This window comes from Saimiri boliviensis, chromosome 4 (assembly GCF_048565385.1).
Source record: "Saimiri boliviensis isolate mSaiBol1 chromosome 4, mSaiBol1.pri, whole genome shotgun sequence".
Taxonomy (NCBI): domain Eukaryota; kingdom Metazoa; phylum Chordata; class Mammalia; order Primates; family Cebidae; genus Saimiri; species Saimiri boliviensis.
The window spans coordinates 43,844,844-43,860,820 of NC_133452.1; the positions used below are offsets into that span (position 1 = coordinate 43,844,844).

Below are 15,977 nucleotides of genomic sequence, written 5' to 3' on the forward strand. Positions count from 1 at the left end.
GGGCCCACCATCTCCTCCCCCTCCCTTTCCCGTACAGGGTCCTGGATGCTGCCAAATTGCAGTCATTACAGCAGTAAGAGCATAGCAGTTGGGCCCTCCAGACGACTCTTGGCAGAGACTCGGGAGAACCTTGGAGGGGAAGGTTTGCATCAGCTGCGGGGCCTGTGCCTGTGAGCTGCCCATCCCCAGTTGGGTGCTGTTCCCTCTGCGGTCCCATGATCAGCACTGCAAGATGACTAGGAGGATCTGGCTGAGGAGTTCATTCACTCGTACTCAGAAAAACATCTTAAGGAAGAGCCTGCAGCTAATCTGATAACAGTTTGTCACAGGCCTTCCACACAGATACACTAGATAGCGGCCTTCTCTGGGTTGTTGACGCTGCTTAAACTTTAATAACCTCTGTGCAAGGTGGAGCAAAGCAGCGTTAACAGTGGTGATTTTGGCATTTCAGTAGCAGATAGTCATGGTCTACTATCTTGCAAATGTGGAATAATTGCCTAATTTTGCACCAAGCACGTATTAATTTAGATGTCAGGTTTATATCTTTGGGTTTTGAATGTGAAGATGTTGGAATTTTTCTGTTTAGTTTTGTTTGTTGTTGTTTTCTGTAGCTATTGTGTTATTTGTAAGTTATTTAGTAAGGGAAAATTAGGTGCCTAAAATCTAAAGAGCTGTTTGCATTGTATCAAAAGAACATGATTTGCCATCTCCAGAGAAGCTGAGCTGCTCTCACAATTCTTTGATGGGTGCTTTTATGACTTTGAAATCTAAGGTTATTAAAAAGGCAAAAGAAAAACACGTTCCATGGCAAGGACAAATTGTGACTAAATAGCTAAGATTTTTCGAGGTAGTTCTTTGAAGCAAATCGAGGATTGAGTGTGAGGTCCTGTGGGAGCTGCACTGCGCTTGTCCAGGAAGGGGCCAGAGGCAGGTGACTTAGCTGCTTCCTGACACGCTCTGGTTTATTTTCAAAACATTTTTATTATTTATGATATTTTCCCCCAAATTTAGAATTACTTGATTATAGGAATGTATATGTACATATGTGTTGTATAAGTAACAGGATCAAGTCACTTAGGAGGATAACTTGGCAGTTCCTTACTCTTTAGCAAAATTAAGTTTTGAATGTAGTTTCTGAAGGAAATGTCCATTGTCTTACAGGTTTCCCACCCTTTACTACCAAGAGGCCCTTTTGTTTTTCTCTCTATGGACTCTATGTTTTGTCAATAAATTAAGCAGTGATTTTTTTTTATTAGACAAAGATCTATAACTATGTATTTTAACAATTGTGACCATCGATTATAAAATGTCAGTCTTCCAAAGATATTGCAAGGAATTCAAGAATCCCCTTTACTATCTTCATGAACTCCTCTAGGACAGCATGCTGTATCATATACTTCTTACAACATTTTATTACACTGAAAGTCCTGATATAATAAAGATTTCTGATCCCTAGCTAAGGGAGTATAAACTCTTCCTAGAGATTCTTCACTCATTCGTTTTCATTAACTGAGCATTTACTGATTTGCCTAAGTCTTGCCTTTATAGAGAAATCAGAAGAAATGAAATCCTTATATGTGTTGCCTAGTACTGTATGCTTTAGCTACATGTAGCCATTTAAATTTTAAATTATGGCTAGACTGTGCTTTTGAACAGCACAGACTGGAACATTTTCATTATTGCAGAAATTTCTTTTGAACAGTGCTGCCCTACATAGAAGGTCAAATTTTAATTGGGAGATAAGATAAAATACATGAAATAATATGGGAACCTCAATGGAAAGTGTATTTTTTTTTTTTTTTTTTGAGACGGAGTTTCACTCTTGTTACCCAGGCTGGAGTGCAATGGCGCGATCTCGGCTCACCGCAACCTCCACCTCCTGGATTCAGGCAATTCTTCTGCCTCAGCCTCCTGAGTAGCTGGGATTACAGGCACACGCCACCATGGCCAGCTAATTTTTTGTATTTTTTAGTAGAGACGGGGTTTCACCATGTTGACCAGAAATGGTCTCGATCTCTTGACCTCATGATCCAACCACCTCAGCCTCCCAAAGTGCTGGGATTACAGGCTTGAGCCACCGCGCCCAGCCGAAAGTGTACTTCTTAAGAACATGGTTATCTTTTAAGAATTCAGGCTCTCGGTTCAGACTACAGCACCACCAAGTGCTGACCTTGGGTAAACTACTTAACCTCAGTTGCTTTATCCGTAAAAGATATTCTTTATCCATAAAGAGTGGTAACAGTACCAACTTTATAGAGTGGATATAGTAATTAAAGGAGATAATCCCTAGTGGCTCTTAGAGTCTAGAATGTGGCCATCAATCAAAGGTATTACTAGAATAATATACTTTATTATAATAAAGTTTTTTTTTTTTTTTTTTAAATGGTATCCCTAACACTTTTCACTGTTCTTGGCTAGCGGAAGTTAGTTGGTAAATGCTGAGTTAATGAAAAAATGTAATACTACACTGATTTTATGGCTGTGAGGGCCTCTATTAAATATGAAAACTGGCCTTTCTCTGTTGAAGGGTAGAGGCCATTGTGGGATAGTTTGTATTTATCATTCAACTTTTTCTGGAATATAAACGTTTGTATGATGAGACTTTGGGGTAGATAAGAGAAGCAGAGATCATCCCTTCCTCTCTTAAAGGAAAAAGAGAGGGGTCACTTCACTCGCTCTGCCATTTGTTTGCTCCACTGAACCTGTTAGAGGCAGCTGGATTTCTGGGTTCAGGCAGTAGGATTTCTCTCAAGTGACTTTCCAGAGGGCTAAGGTAGGTGGGCTTAGAGAAATGCTGCCAAACAGTGACAATCCTGCAAATGTGTTTGCTATTTTTCTTACCTATGTATCTAAAGATAACTCTTGTAATGAAGAAGCATGGTTAGTATTTCTGTTTTTGAACACAATTCTGGTAACTTCTCATGAAACTGGAATTCTAAAAATATTGGCAAATACTACCCTAAAATTGCCCATGTGAAAGGCTCCTGAGTCTCTGGTTGATCTAGAGCCCCACTGTATTTTCGTTACTATTTTTTGTTTTTGTTTTTGGCAGGGTCTCATTCTGTCACCCAGGCTAGAGTGCATCTTGGTTCACTGCAACCTCCAACTCCTGGGCTCTGGTGATCTTCCTACCTCAGCCTCCCAAGTAGCTGGGACTACAGGCATACACCACCACACCTGGCTAATGTCTGTATTTTTTTGTAGAGACGGTTTCGCCATGTCACCTGGGCTGGTCTCAAACTCCTGGACTCAAGCAGTCCACCTGCTTCAGCCTCCCAAAGTGCTGGGATTACAGACATGAGCCACTGCACCTGGCCTATTTTCACACCTGTAATCCCAGCACTTTGGGAGGCTGCAGCGGGTGGATCATTTGAGGTCAGGAGTTCGAGACAAGCCTGGCCAACATGGTGAAACCCTGTCTCTACTAAAAGTATAAAAATCAAAAATTAGCTGAGCATGATGACACATGCCTGTAGTCCCAGCTACTCTGGAGGCTGAGGCAGGAGAATCACTTGAACCCCAGAGGCAGAGGTTGCAGTGAGCCAAGATTGCACTACTGCACTCCAGCCTCGGAGACAGAGCTAGACTCTTGTCTCAAAAAAAAAAAAAAAAAAAAAAAAAAAAGAAAGATAATAATTATTATGTGTGATATTTTGTCCCAAATTTAGAATTACTTGATTATAGGAATGTTTATGTACATATGTGATGTATAAGTAACAGGACGAAGTCACTTAGAAGGAGAATTTGACAGTTGCTTGCTCTTTAACAAAATTTATAAGTTTTGAGTGTAGTTTCAAAACTGGTTAAGTAATGACCTTGGAGCCACTGAAAATACTGAAATGTCTTTGGAAGGTCTCTCAAAAGGTGTGGCAGAAGAAACACCTCTTCGCACACTTGACTCAGGCTGGTTGAGACACAGGAGGCAAATACTGATGATCATGTGTGGAAGTATACGAGTAGCTATCCTGCAACTAAAGAGGCAAAAGAGTTTATTATTTAATAGTGTTGAAGGCAGTGGCTCGTTTTCACAAACTGGGGTCATTTGTCTACTGGTTCTGAGAAAATGTAAATCTTGAGTTCTGAGAAAAATGTAAAAGTGTCCTTTTGTGGATAGGCCTATGTTCAGTGCTTCACTTGTCATGTTATAAATCTGAAGAGGAGGTAGAAATCTCTTGGCCTTTGTGGAGTCTATCAGAGTGTAATGAGAAAGAAATACTGCTGTATATAGACAGGGATTGTTGTCCAGCTAGCTGTTATCATGTCATACTTATGGCTGGCTGATTATTTAGAGTTAGCCCAATACATTTGTCCTTTTCTTTTATTCACAGCTAATTTAAAAATATCTGCTTTTGAACACTTTCCTGTTGTCTTATTTCTTCTAAAAATAGTCTTTTCAGTAGCTTGTGAATTCATTACATATTTTTTACACTTTCTGAAAAACATATTCAAATAAGCTGCTGCAACATTGGTGCTAAAATATAATTTAAAATTTTGAAATGAATCCCTAAAAAAGTGAACATGGTGGTGGTGTGTATTATTGGGTAAAAAAAAATTTTCAGTGAATATGCTAATAGGTTTTTTTTTTCCCCCAAGGGAAATAATTACAGATTAACAAATAGTTGCAAAAAATGTACAGGAAAGTCCTGTGTTTCCTCCTCATTTTCTCCCCATGATTAATATATTGCATAATTACATTACAATATCTAAACCAGAAAAGTGACATTGGTACAATCTTGAGAGCTTATTCAGATTTCACCAGTTTTAAATACATTCATGCATGTTTGTGTGTGTATGTTTGTTTCTGTGCAGTGTTATCATGTGGGTAGATTTTTGTATCACCACCACAGTGAAATACAGAGCTGTCACCATGAGGCTCCCGTGAGGTACTCCTTTAGAAACATACCAATCTTCCTCTTCACCACATCCCTATTCCTGGCAACCTCTAATTTCTCATCTCTGTAATTTCAAGAATGTTATACAAATTGAATCATATTGTATGTAACCTTTTAGATTGGCTTTTTTCCCACTCAGTATAATCCCCTTGAGATCTAGCCACGTTATTATATGTATCAATAGTTACTTCCCTTTACAGATAATATTCCAAGGCATGGATGAACCACAGTTTGTTTAACCATTCACCCATTGAAGGACATTTCAGTTGCCTCCAGTTTTCGGCTATTATGAATAAAGCTGCTATGAACATTCATTTGCAGGTTTTGTGGAAACATAAGTTTTCATTTTTCTGGGATAAGTGCCCAAGAGTACATTTGCTGAGTCATATGGTAAGTGCATATTTAGTTTAAGAAACTGCCAAACTGTTTTCTAGAGTGGCTATACTATTTTATATTCCATCAGCATGTACACGTGATAAAAGATGAATTTTTAATCTATTAAATAAACTGATTATGATGATACATTTCTCTTATTATACCATAATTGCTTGGTTACTTGAACTCCATCAGACTAAGCTTTAAGGTCATTGTGGTGTCCTTGGTGTCCAGCATAGTACCTGACATATATTAGATTCAATAAATGTTTATCCAATGAATGAATAGCTTAATAAACAAAAGAAGGACAGCTGACTCAGGTTGAGATCAAATTGGAAAACTGTCAATAAATTATAATAATAGTGAATTTGAATTGGATCCCATGATTTTTCTTCTAGCATTTTCAAATCAGAAATTGGCACTCTATAAGATGAATCACATGTGGGCAAGTTAATAAAAACTAAATGTTAAATTATGTTGGTCCAAGGTTATTTTTGGAAGGACTTTGGTAACAGCAGAAGATTGTGAACAAACTAAATGCCCAATGATATAGAACTGCTTTAGTAAGATATCTACACAGTGGAATACCTACCACTGAGTTGTCAAAAATAATGAGGAAACCCCATGTAAATAATGAACACCCTCCAAAAGATATTAATTAAAAAATAGAGAAAATGAAGTTGAATATGCTACTATTTGTGCAAAAAATTTACAAAAAGAAACTAAAGAAGAATAGACATACGCATGGAGATGTTAATTCTTCCTGTTATAAAGTACAGGCTGTACCTTGGCCATGTTGTACTCGAAAGTAAAGAAGTGCTCAAAAATGTATAGGGACATGCGAAAAGAACACAGGAGTCAGCTTGAAGGGACCCCCTCTGGCTGAATTTGGGACAATTTAGGTTTTAAATGAATAATGACAGCAACAGAATATAAAGCATTGAATAAAAGTTCACTAAAACAGAAAAAAGAATATGAGTCCGGGCTGATATGTAAAAATTAAATAAAGAATAAAAAGAGAAATGAGAGCAAGTAAAGTTCTTTTCAGAAGAATCATAAAATATCACCATTTTGTGGCCGGGCTTGCTGGCTCAAGCCTGTAATCCCAGCACTTTGAGAGGCCGAGGCAGGTGGATCACGAGGTCAAAAAATCGAGACCATCCTGGTCAACATGGTGAAACCCCATCTCTACTAAAAATACAAAAAAATTAGCTGGGCATGGTGGCACGTGCCTGTAATCCCAGCTACTCAGGAGGCTGAGGCAGGAGAATTGCCTGAACCCAGGAGGTGGAGGTTGCAGTGAGCCGAGATCACGCCATTGCACTCCAGCCTGGGTAACAAGAGTGAAACTCTGTCTCAAAAAAAAAAAAAAAAAAAAAATCACCGTTTTGCCACCACTATAGCAATAATTGATTCAGACAAGGATCACCAGTGGATGCCAAACCCATTGGCTAAAAGTTTGCTGAAGAACAAAATGGTTTACACTCTCAAAGTATCACCTCCACCGGTGATATTTGCATTTTCCAACATTTGCCAATTAGTTACAGTTATAAAAGGTAGCTTTATCATGGAAAAATACAGCAAACACCTTAATCAAATGGCCATACTTACCGTATTTGTTTCCTATTGCTGCTGTAAAAGTTGCCACTAAATTAGGGACTTAAAACCACACAAATTTATTATCTTACAGTTCTGTAGTTCAGAAGTACAACACAAGTCTCACTGGGCTAAAATCAAGGTGTTGGCAGAGCTGCTTTCTGTCTGGAAGCTCTAAGGGAGAACAGGAATCACCTGCATTCCTTGGCTTGTGGTTCTCTTTCCTCCATTTGCAAAGACAGCAATGGCCAGATGAGTCTTTTGCACATGGCATCACTCTGACCTGACTCTTCTGCCCTCTTCTTTCACTCAGAATTCTTGTGATGATTTGGGGCCCATCCAGGTAATCTAGGATAATTATCAAAATATTACTCATCTCAAAATATTACATTTGCAAAGCTCCTTTTGCCATGTAAGGTGACACGTCAACATGTTCTGGGGATTAGGACAGTGATACCTCTGGGACTGTGGAATGAAGGGGAGGGACATTGTTCTGCCTACCACACTTACCCACTGCAGATGTTGTAATGCACTGGAATTATGTGCATTCTGATATAATGCACAGAGGAAAAACACATCACTTAGGATAGTTGTCCTGCCAAAAGAAATACTTAAATTGGTGAACTTTCTGAAACTACTGTCCTCCACTATTCAAAAAGGTCAATGATGTAACAGAAAAAAGGTTAGGGAAACGGTTCCAGATTAAAGGAAGGAGACTACAGATACTTGAGGACTAAATGCAAGGTATAATCCCAGAGTGTATCATAGATTGAAAGAAAACTATAATCGAGATTATTAGGACAACTAGAAAATTTGATTATTGACCATATAATAAATGACAGTGTGGAATTAAATTTCTGGAGATGATAATTATATTGATGCTCTTAGTAGATGTATAACAAAGTATTTTGTGTGTATGATAAAGTATCATGCATCTGCACCTAACCTCAAATTTCTGAAAAAAAATAGAGAAAACAAATACGGAAAAATTAATAATTGGTGACTAGAACAGAACTGTAAGATAGAAATATAATGCAAGCACATGTATAATTTTACATATCCTAGTAGATAGCTACATTTAAAAAGAAAGCAGAAGTAATTTTAATAATATTTTATTTAACCCAACACTGTATAACCAATTTTTCTCATTTAAAAATATAATTAAAGTAAAAAGTATTAATGAGATATGTTACATTCATTTTTTTAAAATACTAAGGCTTAAACATACAGTGTGTTTAACATTTACAGAACATTTACAGAACAGATGTTCTTCAACATTTACAGAACATCTATTCATACTAGCTACGTTTTAGTGCCTAATAGCTACATGTTGCTGGAGCTCTAAATTGGACAGCACAGCTCTAGCTGAAGGGTATATGTGTGTTCAATGTTCTATAGTTGCTCCTTTCTCTTGATTTGATATGTTTCAAAACCAAAAAGTTGGAGGAAAATGACCCAGTTATTTGTTGCATGTGTATAGATTATTTCTGGGAGATACAGAAGAAGCCAGTAACACTGGTTACCTCTGGAAGAAGGAAGGAATGAATAGGAGGGTGTTTTTCACCATACCCTTTTGTACTTTGTGTAAAATATTGTAACTAAACCTATACAAATTTAAGCTAAAATTATTCTTAAAATAATATCTGCTAATCTTTTTATTCAAAACCAAGCACTCTAATGCTAAGGTCTGTCAACCTCTCAATTAAGAGGTAAGAGCTCCACCTACTGAACTTGATCTAAGATTCCTTGGGATAGGAAAGAAATGTCACACCTAAAATACAATAAAGTTCAGAAATTTATTCTGATGATTCTTCTGTCTCATCAGTCTTAATAACCCCTTTAAATCTTCCTATTCATATTATTACATAATTTCAGGTAAAGTTTATGGATGATTTAAACACCATCTCTGAGTTGTTGGTAAAAAGGAACGAGATTCAAGCACAGGCTCACCTAATTGTGTGGTAATGGATGATGGCTGCAACTCACAGTGGCGCCGGATGTTGTGAGCAAGTTCATTACAAATTCATGTCTTACTTAAGCCTCCTTCCATCATGCAGCGGAGCGGAGTCTCTAGGGTTAGATTTCTTCAACTAACGGCTGGCACTTTCAATGTTAAGTTGTATCCTATTGCCTTCCGCATCTGTTTTATGAGACTTTCTGAATTGAGGCTGGGCTGTAAGGTGTCTTGACTCCTTTGGTAATTGCATCATTTCCTGGCGGTGTCTAGCACATAACGCGGAGAAGTGAAGCAATGGCCCAGATAATAACAGTTTGGAAAGTATGAGGATATTAAACAGCGGTTGGAAGGATTTGCCTGGAGCTCTGGGCAGGTGTTCTGATCCTTCACTAGACATGCCACCCACAGCTCTCTCAGCCTCGTTAGCCTGCGTAGACCAAATAAATAAAATAGAACCGCGTCCTATAAGGCTACGTGGCCCTTCACCACCCGCTTTTGCAGAGCACGCTCTGTGCGCCCTGGACGGCCTCTCACGGAGAAACGCTCTCTGCCGGTGGCAATCTGTGCGGTGGGACTTAACATCCGCGCAACAGAGAACGAAGAAAGACGGAGAGGGACAGAAGTTAGATTTGGAAAGAGCGGCCAAAATGGTTAATGAAATAATAAAGCAAATTACAAGGCCCTGGACAGTAGGCGTCCAGACAACGCTTGTCTTGGTAAAAAGATTTACATGTTACTTAAAAGAACGAGAATTTCAGGATGTCTTTTCCAGCATGGCAGTCTGGAGAGGACTAGATTTGGAGGGTACAGGTTTTTCCTTAAGGGGCCATTGCTGTGCTCGGCGGAAGTCGCCGAGAAATTGCTTCGATTTCAGGAAATATTTTCAGGGCCGGGCACTCCGAGCCAGAACAAAGTAGGTGTGACTTAGACGCAATACTCTACCTCCTATTGGTTAGAGGAATTAAGTGCAAGTTTTTAACACGGCAAGTATATTTAGGAAAGTCACTGTAACAAGTTCCCTGGTGGTCTAGTGGTTAGGATTCGGCGCTCTCACCGCCGCGGCCCGGGTTCGATTCCCGGTCAGGGAAGACTTGCTTTTTCCTTAACATTCTTGTATTCTGCATGCAATTTAGAAATGATGAGTTTTGTGTAGTTTTCATTTGCTGGCTGGCGTTTTTTATTTTTATTTTTTGGTAGTTGGGCTTTTTTAAAAAGCATGAGTTTTATGTACTTTTCATTTGTTGTTTGGGATATTTTAATCATTAAAAATTGACTTAAAATTTTATTTAATTTAAAGCTTAACTTATGCCATATGTATTTACAGGCAATGTAATTTACAATCAATCAAATAACATAAAGTTCCGTGATTCTAAAATTGTATTTTCAGTTTTTAAAAATAATTTGGATGTGTTTATAAGCAGTCAGTTAAGCCTTTATTTAACCTTGATTTCGTTTGACTAATAAAAGAGGAAAATAGTTTTATGAGAAATAATACTTATTTTGTATCATGCTTAGAGTTAATTTTTAGTTTTTCTGTACATTCAGATTATGAACTTAGTAGATTATTTGCCTGTATTGGAGCCTGTTCCTACTCTCATTTTTATAAATATGAGATCTTTCCTGAGATGTATGGTTGGCTAATTATTAGGTTGCTAGTTTACTGTGTTTTAATAACCTATTTAGTTATTTTTTTTGTTAAGTTTCAAATTTCTCTAAGACATTCAAACAAATATGGTAAATGTCTTACATCCAGAGTCTAAATTCCCAGTATATAAATCATATAGGCCCCTCAAAAATGCACCTGCTTTTCATTCGGAATTCCCACATAGGGGGTAAAGTAGAATTCTGGGAGTTCCTCAAAGGAAAATATGGAAATGTTGGAGTCAAAGAAAAGAAAAATGGTGTTATATAGACATTAACTTTTTTCAGTCCTGAAAGTTCTAAACTATTGTAACCTTTACCATTTTTGAACTGTTGGATTCTTTTTGCCTTTTTTTTTTTAAAGCAAATTTTGTCATAGCATAGAAAAAGATTTAAAGCCCGATTGCAACTAAATTGGGTTTGTTTTGCTTTCCTTTTAGCTGTGGTGAGACAGATTGGGAAGATAATGCTGACTCCTTAATGCTCCAGGAAGTCCACTGTGATTAGTGCCATGGGGTTAAGGAAAGATCTGATTCTTGGTGCTTAAGAAGCTTTCACTTCATTGGAGAATTAAGATAAAAATATATTATTATTTTTATTAACAAAAATAATTGGCACCATTCTTTGATTATTTGCTATGTATCAGGAACTTCAAATAATCACAATATATGGTAAAAGAAGGGAGAAGGAAGTGACTGCTAGAATCAGAAAAGAACTTTAAAACTGTTTTTCAAGCTGGACCTAAAGGCTAGGAGTATCTGGAATGCCTGAGAAAAGGAGAATGGGCATTTCTTCTAAGGGATCCACAGTCTGGTATAGGCAATGAAGATGACTAGATATGTCAGACTGGCTACAGCAGGGAACCTGTGCTGGGGAACAGTAGCGGTAAGGGCAGATAGGTGGCTGCAGCCAGATTCAAGAAATTACAAAGAGAACCCAAGAGGATGCAATGTCTGATGGGATGTAAAGGGTTAAGAATAGGGAGGAATCAGTTATTAATCCATTATTTGTTCTCTGTGGCTAGTACAGTTGGGGTGACATTAAAAGTAATAGGGAGGTTAAGATGGAGAAATTGATGAAGAAGAAAAGGTAAGTTCAGCTTGAGCCCCACAGAGGCAGCACAGCTAAGTGGTGGGTGGAAATACAGAATGGGAATTTTGGTGATAATTAGGGTTGAAGGTAGAGATTTTGGAGCCATTAACTTAAAAGTTTGAGAAGATCTGGGGTCTCCCCAAATAAAAAAAATCTATAGAAAGAGTAGAAGACCAAGGAGAAAACCCAGGAGCGTATATAGTAAAGGAGAATGGGAAAAGGTAGAAAATAGAGAAAAAGTAGAGTGGTGATAAAAGGATAAGAGAGCTTCAAGAAGGAAGTGGCAGTGAAGAAAATGGTATACTGTAAAGAGATCAAGGAGAAAACAGAGAAGATTAAGCACAGTCAGATGGTAAGACAGTGACTGCTGGGTACAGAACAGACTGGTGGAGCCCATTCCACTGTAAGGAAGTCTGTCCAGGAGGTCATTGCCAGAAACATGATTCAAGGTGCTGAGGGACTAAGGTGAGAGAGACAACAAACTTATCTATGACCTAGATGCTGCAGAAGAGCAAATATGGAGAAGAAAAAGAGATCTTACGAAAGCAAAGAAATACTGTTATTCCAGAGCCAGAGACTGAATTAACCCTGACTGTGCCAGTATCAGCTGCGTTATCTGTATTAAGTGACCCAGCTCCCTGAGCCTCTGGATCCTAATGTGTACAAGAAAGATACTAACTTGCATGCATCCATGCATAATTCACAGAGTTATTGTCATTCATTCATCAATTTAGCAAACACTGATATAATTCTTACTCCATGCCAGTCGTCTTTGTATGCATAGGTATAGAAAAGTGAACAAGACTGTTTCTATTATAGTTTAATAGGAATCAAAGGAGAAAATCATTAAGGTTTTGATCATGGCCTATTAATTTGGAAAGGGGTGCTGTTTGAGACAGGGGACAACAGAGGAAGCTATGTTGCATTTAGATTTCGACTGAAGAGAGATCACCCAAGTGAAGCTGTCTCGTACATAGGTTGATATTTTTGATCAGTGATGATAGATTTCAAGGAGATCCAGCTCTGCAGTGAGAATTGAAGTTTCAATAGCAGAAGTGTTTGCCAACAGATTGGTGCAGGAAAAAAAAAAAAAAAAAAAAAAAAAAGGCCAAGGTTTGCAGGCTTGACTTTGGCTGGAGGAGGACATAGGAGGAAGGTCTGAAGGATTAGAGTCAGGAAAAGTCAGGTCAATAAAGACAAAAGCAAATACAGTCCGGAGATTGCTGCATCGTCACTAATAGGATCCAGAATATGTCATTTGTTTGGTTAATTTTTAATGGAGTTTTTTTTTTTTGAGGTTTAATTAATATCTTCCTTGTGTTTTACTTATTGTATTGTTATTTTTAGTCAAATAATGAAATTATTTCAAAGTGATATTGTTATTTAGACACAGCAATAGATTACGTCACCTACACATAGCTCAAAGTTGCTGCTTTGTAGAGCCAGAATATTGTGCTCAATTCTGTGCTTGTGAAGAAGGGGAAAATGCTGAAGGATTAATTGCAGAAATATTCCACATGTGAATAGGTGCTTCAAAGGCGAAGGAAAAATAATTATTTAACCTGCACAAAAGAAAGCAAAGGTTATTTGCTGTATATAAAAAATATTTCCCTGGACTTGTCCAATCATTTTGTTTTAAATTCAAAATTGTCATTCATCTAGAATTGGACTTCTACAATAAATGGTGATTTGGGCTGAGGCACACTGAAATTTGTAAGGATGCCTGAGAGTAATCAGGAGTGGGGAAGGAGGAAAGGAAGGACCTTTACCAGCATCCAGTACAGTGCTGGACATATGATTAATATTGAATGAACAAAATAAATTGTCAACTAAAGACTAGTTATCAGATTAAAGACTGGGGAAAGCCATTCAAATAAATTCAATGGAGCAAATATGTTGGTTCAGCATATGACATTCATTCATTCATTTCTTCCTCATTCTGCCAGTCATGTGTTCATGTATTCATTCATTTAACCAATGGCCAAAAATATTTGTTGAGGCTCTTTTCTGTATCAGATAGATGCAGGGCAAAGAAGTCCCAGTTCACAGTGGCACCATTCATAATAGACCCAAATTGGAAGTAGACTTCTAGGACTTCACTTGAAAACAATTATATGCAGGCTGAGCCCACCATAATGCTATTGTTATATGAATGACAGCTCTACATTTCTGCTGAGAGAAGAGCAAGTGAAAATAGTGTTTAAATGAGTTATTGTGAATAATGTCTGACTTTTACTGAATTATTTTAGATACTGACCACTGAATTGGGTCCTTTGTCCACACCAATCAAGTCAATCTTTACAATAATTATTCTTGTGTTGCATGGCTTAGAAAACATAGATTCAGAAAGTTTATGTAAACCTATCTAAGTCACACAAGTATGTGGGAGAATCAGAATTCCAATCTAGATGTGCTTGGCCTGAATCTTGTATTCTTTAATACTCCTCCTATTACCACAAATTGCCAGCACTATGGAGAGTCTTCTTTAGAGACATCATTACAAATAGGGTTGTTTATGGGGAGTGCTACATAGAAGCAAAGAAGAATTATATGACATTGCAGGTTCTTTTTAAAATGTATAATTGAATTCTGTGCATTACCAAGTTTGGTGAAAGCTAACCTAGTAGCTGCTTATTAGGAGTTATCAGATTCTATAGAAAGAAGTGGGAAATTTTTATTAATAAGTTTAATGACAACCACAAATGTACTTGCCCTTATAGACAGGCATGTTTATATGTAACAGTGGTTTATTCTTTAGTACAATTTTTATCTATTTAAAAATAATCTTTGCCACCTCTCCATGTTATTATTTTATTGACTTAAAATGGTTCCTTAATTTTTTTATCTTCTTACTTTAATGAGTAGGCTATAGAAAAATATTTTTCACTGAGTTAAAAAGAAACAAATTTAAATTTAAACTATGGATCTACTTGATCAATTAGCTTTTCTTCTGCTTATTATAGCCTCTGAATTTCTGTAGTATATATAGTATTTTATATAATTTGCTATTGTTTTGTGTAAGTTGTGCTTTTGTAAATTCCCTGAGACTAGAGTTCATAACTACTTTGTGTTAAAGTGGTAATCATATAATTGGTGGTCAAAATTTTTTTTCTGTTTTTTAGTCTTCAATTGATCGCCGAAGGCAACAAAATGATAGACAAGCCAAGAGCTCCACAGCAGAGGGCAGGGTCTATGTTGTATTCATTTTTGTATCCTCCAGGCCATGATAGTGCTTAGTAGCAATTCAAATGACTCTTGCATGAATAAATGACAGAATGATGCAAAAGACTGAAACTGGAACTTTTCAAAAGAAACAAGGGTGACCAAGAAATCTTTGAAAACAGAATCAACCTCTTTCGTGATCAGGGAAATGCAAACTAAAACAAAAGAGATACTGTTTATACCCATCAAAGAGGCAAAATGGAAAAATCTGGCAATATCAACTGTTGCCAAGAATATAGAACAATGGAAAGTCTTATACAGTAATGGTGGGAGTGTAAATTGGCATAATAAAATAAATTGGAAAACATTTGATATTATCTGAAGTTGGAGATTCCCATACTTGGCAACTCAACCTCTGGGAAATCCCCACATATGTGCACCACATGTGTACAAGAACGTTCACAGCAGCACCATTCGTTGTAGACCCAAACTAGAAGCAAGTTGACTGTTTATCAAGATTAGAGTGACTAAATATACCTTGGTGTAGTCATACAATGAAATACTACAGAGTAGTATAAAAAAATGGATTACATCTCCTCTTATCAACATGATGAATTCTAGGAAAATAATATTTCACTTAATAAGCAAGTCAGATACAGTATAATCCCATATTATATGAAGTTTTAAAATGATAAATTAAAAGTATTGTTCATTGATAGACATATAGATTGTAAACTATAAATAAAAGCAAAATGGTGGGAAATGGGGACTGGAGAAGATGGAGAAAAGAAAAAGGACACGAGGGGCTTTCAAAGTACTCGCGGTGCCAAATGCTAAGCCTGGTGGTTGGTACAAAAGTATCAATTCTCATTTGATTATTCGTACATATATATGTACGAATAATCAAATATATATATATGTACACGTATATATGTTATGCTGTTCTATTAATTCAATATTGAATTAAAATGAAAAATATGAAGAAATGATAGGTAATGTTTGTGCTAACTCTTTCCGATTATGGCATGTAAGCAAGATCTAGTTGAGCAAAATTCCACTCCCCTCTATTTCCATAGTTTATAATGGTATTTTTTTCTGAAGTAGAAAAGTTCCAGGTTGAACTTTCTGAAGTTGTTCTGAAAGGGAGTAAAAAATGGCAAATGTGAAAATAAACCACAAGGTGGCATCCTGGTCTCATGTTTCTCATTCTGATTCTTTAATCAAGTAATCCCACTTTTGAAATGTTGAGGGTTTTTTTCCTT

At 37.1% G+C, this 15,977-nt stretch overlaps 1 protein-coding gene and 1 non-coding gene across 2 annotated transcripts in view; one reads left to right on the forward strand and one right to left on the reverse strand.

The window, feature by feature from the left end:
- Window positions 1-9,042, reverse strand: part of NCOA7 (nuclear receptor coactivator 7) — a 172,098-nt gene extending 163,056 nt beyond the window's left edge. Inside the window, exons 1-2 of the mRNA XM_074397511.1 lie at window positions 8,814-9,042; window positions 7,059-7,211 (exon numbers count right to left, since the gene is read on the reverse strand). The gene's annotated coding sequence lies outside the window, so the exon portion shown is untranslated. The remainder of the gene's footprint in view (window positions 1-7,058; window positions 7,212-8,813) is intronic.
- A 794-nt stretch (window positions 9,043-9,836) lies between these two features.
- Window positions 9,837-9,908, forward strand: TRNAE-CUC (transfer RNA glutamic acid (anticodon CUC)). Its single transcript has one exon. It is a non-coding gene; the product is annotated as a tRNA-Glu (tRNA).
- The last annotated feature ends 6,069 nt before the right edge of the window (window positions 9,909-15,977 follow it).